This window comes from Phyllostomus discolor, chromosome 6, assembly GCF_004126475.2.
Source record: "Phyllostomus discolor isolate MPI-MPIP mPhyDis1 chromosome 6, mPhyDis1.pri.v3, whole genome shotgun sequence".
In the NCBI taxonomy this organism is placed as follows: domain Eukaryota; kingdom Metazoa; phylum Chordata; class Mammalia; order Chiroptera; family Phyllostomidae; genus Phyllostomus; species Phyllostomus discolor.
Window position 1 is genome coordinate 93,547,544 of NC_040908.2, and position 7,117 is coordinate 93,554,660.

Below are 7,117 nucleotides of genomic sequence, written 5' to 3' on the forward strand. Positions count from 1 at the left end.
GTTTTCTCTTAAAACTAACTCAACTTACCCTTGTCTTGTGAAGGATGTGGAGTCATCCACCACTTTCATTTATCTGTATTTTCACAGATAAATGAAAGAATATGTCTATAGAAAAGGTTGTTCAGAGCAATGTTATATGTTATATACAAAACCTGAAAATAACCCCAATTTTCATCAATAGGTAAATGACTGAATGAACAAGTGGTAGCAAAATGAACTACTGCTCAGCCTAAAAAGAGTGAACCAATGATACACAAATAGCATACATGAATCCCAAGATAACTATGTTGAGTGAAATAAGCAAGAGAAACATGAATACACATATATGATTACATTTATATAAAATTCTAGAAAATGCAAACAAATCCACAATGATAGCAGTGGGTCAGTTGTTACCTGGAAATTGTTTGTGATGGGGTGTATAGAAAGTGAGGGTTATAAGGGACAAAGGGAAACTTTTGAAGGTGGTGGATATATTCAGTATCAACTGTGGTGATGGTTTCATGAGTGTATAATATGTCTAAACTTTTATAATCATATTCTTTTTAAACAACTTATTCTACATCAATTATTCCTTTAAGATAAACAAAGCCATGAATATGAGGGAATAAATTGGTTGCACTAGGTTGAAATATATGCAAAAATGATGATCCCAATTATTTTCTTTCTTGTATCCATGTATTTTGCAAGGTTATTTTGTAGTTTCTTCCATTCAGAGGTAAAGTCTCCAGACAGTGGGATATTATTCAACACCAAAAAGAAATGAGCTATTACACCATGGAAAGACATAAAGCAAGCTAAAATGCATATTGCTAAGTGAGAGAAGCTAATATGAGAAAGCTATACATACTGTATGATTCCAACTATTATACATGACATACTGGAAAAGGCAAAACTGTGAATATAGTAAAAAGATCAGTGGTTGCCAGGATTTCTGGTGGGGGGAAGAGAGGCAAAGTAGACAGAACACAGAGGATTTTTGTATTGTAATCTCCCAAGATACCAACCCTTTATTTACCTAAGCAGGATACTATAAAACTAGTAAACAGTGTTTCAGAAAGTTATGAAATAAAAGAAAATAGTAGACTAAGCATTAAAGATGTTTAATGTTTTTTAACAAACAAGAAATCTCAAAATAGGGATTCCAAAGCTGGTACAGTAGTTCATTAATAGTGCAGATGATCTTCATTTTTTTTCTATTTTTCTTCTCTTCCATTCTTTACCTATAGCCTTCTATGTACTTCTTTTCTGCACTCAGCTGCATTTGGTGTCTTCAGATTCCCTGGGCAGTAAACTTGCTATCTTTTGTTGGAAAGGGGTAGAAAGCCAAAAGTTTTGAGGGTATAGGTATTTTACATAAAGATTTGAGAACTTGTTTTTATGTATTTTTTTCATAAGAAATCTCATGAACTCTAATTGGTTGTGTGGTTTCTTAGTGAAACTGTTTGAAAATGAGTCTTAAGATGTTTGTAGGGCAAGCGGAGGTAGTTCATCAATGTATGTAAAAATGAGTCTATACTTTTTACAAACATTGAAAAATACAAAATTGGAGAGTATTGAGTAGATGAACTCTAAAATAGTCTCTAGCTTTTGGAATTTTAGAGTCTCTCTAGAAGTGAACCTAGAATCTTAATCCACTGATCTGAACACACTTTCAGTAGAAAAAGAGAAAAAAATTTTAATAAATCAGTATAGTATTAGAATTTTGCTGTTGCAATTTTGTGAAGAGAGTAGTTGCTGGCAGTTGCTGTATCTCAAAGGAAGACCAGCACTGCCTGTAGAATGCTAAGAGGCAACAGAAGCTGTGAGAGACAAATTTTAAGGTTCTCAGTTTAGGATTATAATTATCAAAGTGTTTACTCATAGATAAAATTATTATTTTATAAATACTTTAATATATTTTATTTAAATATTTACATTAATTATAAACAATTGAATATTATTAAAACTAAAATATCCTCTTAGATTAATTTATAAATTAAAATATTTCTGAGGATACAGTGGGTCATTAAATATTCATTGATAAGGTACCAGCTTTTACTACTGAAATTTTAATAATATTATTTTTAAAATTCTAGTTGAACTTATTTTGCTTTCTCTATATTAAAATATGTTGTTGAATGAATTTCTCAGTATACTTTAAGAATGGAGTTGTCGTCATTGCTCCTTAAACTTTAGCCACAGAAACATACTAAAAGAATGAATTATCTCTCCCTGAAACTCTGTAGACTGCAATTTTTAACAAAAGCCTTTTAAATGAGGATCTGATTCTACTTTCAGAAGGAAAAGAAAAACCTTTCAGAATTAAAGAAGAAAATGTTCCAAAGAACAATTTATAATGTCCAACTTTACACAAAGCCTGGCTGAATGACGAGCACAAACATACTTGAACTGGGCTTCTTAGTGGAGTTTACCCCTATAAATCAACTTTCACAACATTGTGGCTCACTGTAAGGCCCTATCGAGACCTTTTAAGGCAACACCACTTAAAGCAGGATCATTCAGTGAGAAGAAAATTCTGGAGGGTTCAGAATGTCCTGATTGCATAGAGTTCCAAGACATCTATAGATTAATTTTACTAAACTCCAAAATGACAGGGTCAAATGAGAATATTAACAATTCTTTCATTTCTAACATATGACTCTTCTAGAAACTTGTGAAAAAAGCTCAATGGTTGTTGCAAATCTACCTTACATGAATGTCTTACTGTATGGTACAGGGGCAAATGGTTATTTTTCTCATCTCTGTGCTTAGAAATTAGATTAGGGATATATATATATACTTTCTGAATACTGACTTGACAAGAATTTATGGGTAGCTGTCATTGGCACAGAAGAGCAGAAGAACTCAAGATGCCTTTTTATTATTGATTAGCATTGCTATGATAACCAACTCTCCAGTATATGATATGAATTATTAACTGCAGTATTATTGTATTTTGTGCTCAAATTATCTCTGACCTCATTTGCTGGCATTCTTTATGCCCTTGGGAATAACAACTAATTTTAATGTTTGCCTGGGCTAATAATTAATTATAAAAGCCAATAAATTCTGTAAAAGACAATAAGCCCATTCTACATCCATAAAGAAAATACTGCTCTGGTAGCTTCTTCCACTTTGCCTCCTGACGACACTCAGCTAACAGATTAGCCATTGTGGATTCTTAATGATAATGTGGGCTGGGTACTTTTAGAAATATTGATTCAGTCTTACAGGTATTGACCACCTCATATGCATTAGTCACTAAATAAAGCACTGGGGGAAAAGGCAAATAACACATAACCAATTACTTCTGAGCATAGTTTAGTGTGCACAGGACAGCTGAAGGAAATAGACAATGTAACATGGTTTATAAAGATATGAAAGAGGGAACCCTGACAGTATAAGAATTTTATGGAGAGGCCTCATAAATACATGCATTGGAGTATGTCAGGTTATACAGTCTTTTAAATTAAATTTATTGAGGTGGCATTAGTTAATAAAATTTTATAGGTTTCAATTATACAATTCCATGAAACGTCATCTATATATTGCATTGTGTGCCCACCACCCAAAGTAAAATCTTTTGTCACCATATATTTGACCCCCTTTACTATCACCCTCACCCAAGGTTTGACCTAGTCCACAAGTGTACCATTTGTAGATTTTGAAAAAAAGGAATTACGTGGTTAAATTTGTGTTAGAGTGATCACTCTAGCTATAGTGTAAAGAGTGGTAAGACCAACTTAAAAAAATCGTTAAGAAGTATGTTAAAATAGACTACATAAGTTACTTTGAGGTCCTGGAACAAAGGGAAAAGAGGAATATGATTATTTTAAAAAGAGGACAAATTTATCATAAGGCAGACACTACTTCCATTATGACCTTGGGATACAATATTATTTTGTAGTTAATATCCTGTCTGAGGGATGGAAGTAGTTTGAGAGGCTTCTTCTTGGTTCCCCAGTAAGATAGCTCTTATACAAAGGCTAAAGAGTCATAGTGCAGGTTGCACTACCTGCCAAGTATTTCAATTACACATTAGGAAACAGAAGAATGACCACTAGATGAATTTACAGAAAGAAGTGATCCACTATAAGCTAGAACTTTGCCAAGACCATATATATATATAGTACTTGGCCCCCATATGACCCAACTCTGATCATGGCCCCTTGAGGATATTTGGATCTCCAGGGATTCATATCAATTCATATGGGTGCCAAATAGTCCTTAAAATTTTAATACCCTTTTCTCAATCTATTGCTTAACTTAAATAACTGTCTGTAGATCCATTAAGTGAAGGACTTAGGGAATTTCAGAATATTCCTGCTGTGCACAGAGCCCTTTGTCTTGAAGACTTGGTCACTTCTTCAATCACTGGATTTCAGGTCTTAAACCAGGTCAAGATGGAGAACTGTGCAAGGGATGATGGCTTTTCATTGAAGCAACTTCCCCCAGTTTCCTTGTCATCCATCTGTGATTTCTTCTGCTGGTACAAGATGAATAGTAACCTTATTGGCTGCCTATCTGTTTTGCCCATAGGGATACCATGTTCAAAACTCTTTGTAAGTCAGAGCTTTTGACTTCCACTTTTACTTGATAGATAATATAATATTGAACTTGACTAGTTAGTAATTAACTCAACCCCCTGTCCTCTATTTTGGGGGGAATCCTATCATTCTTATTATTGTTAGTAAGCCACATCTTATAATAGTTTCTTTTACTGATAGCCATGGCTTACAGAGCAATGTTTTGTTGCCCTTCCCAGCAGACCACTCCTCATAGCCATCGCAAATGATATGTTGTCTGGGTCTTCGTAGACCATCTGGCCATGTATGTCATGTCTATTCCTGAATTCCCACTTCCATGAGTATTTTGGTTTATTTTTCCTATTTTTGCTATGGCAACTCTGGCCTTTTAACTTCATTCAGTATAGGCAATTATTTTTTCTAGGAAACATGTTAATAACAAGTTTGCCTCATCTCTTGGAATCTTTTCCTCAGTGATAAATACTACATCACAGGAGAGCATTTCAAAGTCAATAAATTCATTCTTCTATTTAATTTTTTTGTCCCTTGATTAAGCACCATTAGAATACAGTCTCACTCATACTTTCCCAGTACCTACTAGTATAAAAAATCTATTTCTTGCAACTCTTTTTTACTATAAAACTACTTAGGTTATGCTACAACTTACCCCCAGTTGTAGAAGTCGAAGCCATGATGGTAGATGGGAGCTGATCTTGAGGGGTGCACCTTATAACTGTCAGGAAAGAGCCTCTGAGTTATCTTCCAAACAAGAAGTGGGGAATGGGGCAGGCTGGTTCTTGATGGGGGTGCTACTTTTGAAGCTCTGAAGGATTCTGAGGAGACAGAAAGTTTCATGGTATGCACCCTGGTGTCTCCATCCAATGTGTCAAAGCCCTAAGGAAGGATGGTCATGGTATAATAGAATAAATAGCCTTTGTGAGCATTCAACCTTCTTTGAATTTGAATTCCATTTTTTTACTTGGTCCTCAGCTTTTTCTTTTTTCTTTCTTTTTTTAAATACAACTTTATTCTAATTCTAAATGAAAAGGAATAAGAATGACAGTAACAAACAAGATTTCACCATTGAATGCTGTGATGTGACTGCGGCAGTCTTGTATTTGAAATGCAATAAGGAAACACCTGAATTCCAAAATAGCTAAATATGCCAAATTCATTCCAAAGCCAATTTATCTCTTTCAGCATCCCAAAGATCAAGCAGAGGTTCTGCTGAGCTATATAATAAAATGGCAAACGTGCTGCAGCACTGACATCACAGGACCTTGGCTTATAAAACTAGACTTCTGACGCTGGGCTCCAGCTTCCCTTTCTCACATTCAGGACAGTGGTAGTCTGGGAAACCTCTAGATCATGCTCATACTGTGTTGCCAAAGCTGGTGCATGACAACTTCTGGTGCGGTAGAAGTAGGCATGGTGACAGTTTCCCAGTTAGGGTCTCCAATTAGTTTTCCAGCAAGCCAGAAGAAGGGCTTTTCAAAGTGGTAGTTACTATTGACAGAAATGGTACTGACTATTTTTCCTTCAGTGAAAGACAATTGATTTTGCCTTTACGTTTCTTCCTTGATCACCAGATACCTACTTTGTTTCCATACCACAAGATGAAGATGTTTTCACACACTCATGACAGATTTCTATGCCAGTTAGACATATTCTTGTAAGTAACTCTAGAAGTTACATCAAACACTATAATGGCACACTGTGCTTGGATGTAATAGCTGTCTGCCAAACTTCTCCTGGACTGCTGTATCCCACACATGAAATTAATAGGCTGTCTGTTGGTGTAGAACATGAGGGGATGGACCTCAACACCCAAGTAGCTACATACTTCTTAAATCCAGCAGATAGATGATATTTCACAAGTATAGTTTTTCTAGTCCTACCATCACCAATCAATACAAGTTTAAAATGAACTTGGGGTTCTCCTTGAGTAGCCATCATGATATGACTTCTGGAAGTGTCTCCAAACCAGTCTGACTAGGAGCCAGTCTTTGTCTTTTTTTTACCTCTCACTGCAGAAATGGTTTTTACACCTGGTTTTCAATTGCCTAATATGTCCCTCAGCATTTCACTACCATTCTGTGGAACATCAGCGGTGTTTGGCAATATCCAGGCAAGCATTTATCTTTATAACTACTATTTCCTATAGACACTTTAAAGACCTAATGCATAGGATTAACTAGTGCATTTCCTTTCTCCAGTAACCCTCCTAATTCACTTCATTGAAAGGTTTAACAATTGGACCACCACCTCATAGCATGTTTGTCTGTGCTCCATCTACATTCAGCATTGAGAGACTGTCAGACAGGTAGAGAAGGATCCAACTTCAAAACATAACTTCAAAAATGATTTACCTTCTCATATGCTTTCTTTAACACTCCCAGTACCAATAGTCATAGTATATTAGTTGACATTTTGATGTTTGCCTGCCCAAACCTTGACCAACATGGCAGGGAGCACTAAACAAGAATTTCTCAAGTTATCCCATATTAGGTGGAAATTTTAGAGATTTTACATGTCTGCCTTGATCAGATAAGGGCTGCCCCTGAAAAATCATGATTTAGAACAGATAGACCTAAACAGTTCAGCAGACT

General features: G+C 35.4%; 1 pseudogene; it reads right to left on the reverse strand.

Moving 5' to 3' along the window:
* Positions 1-5,744: 5,744 nt before the first annotated feature.
* Positions 5,745-6,461, reverse strand: LOC114498811 (annotated as a pseudogene).
* Positions 6,462-7,117: the final 656 nt, after the last annotated feature.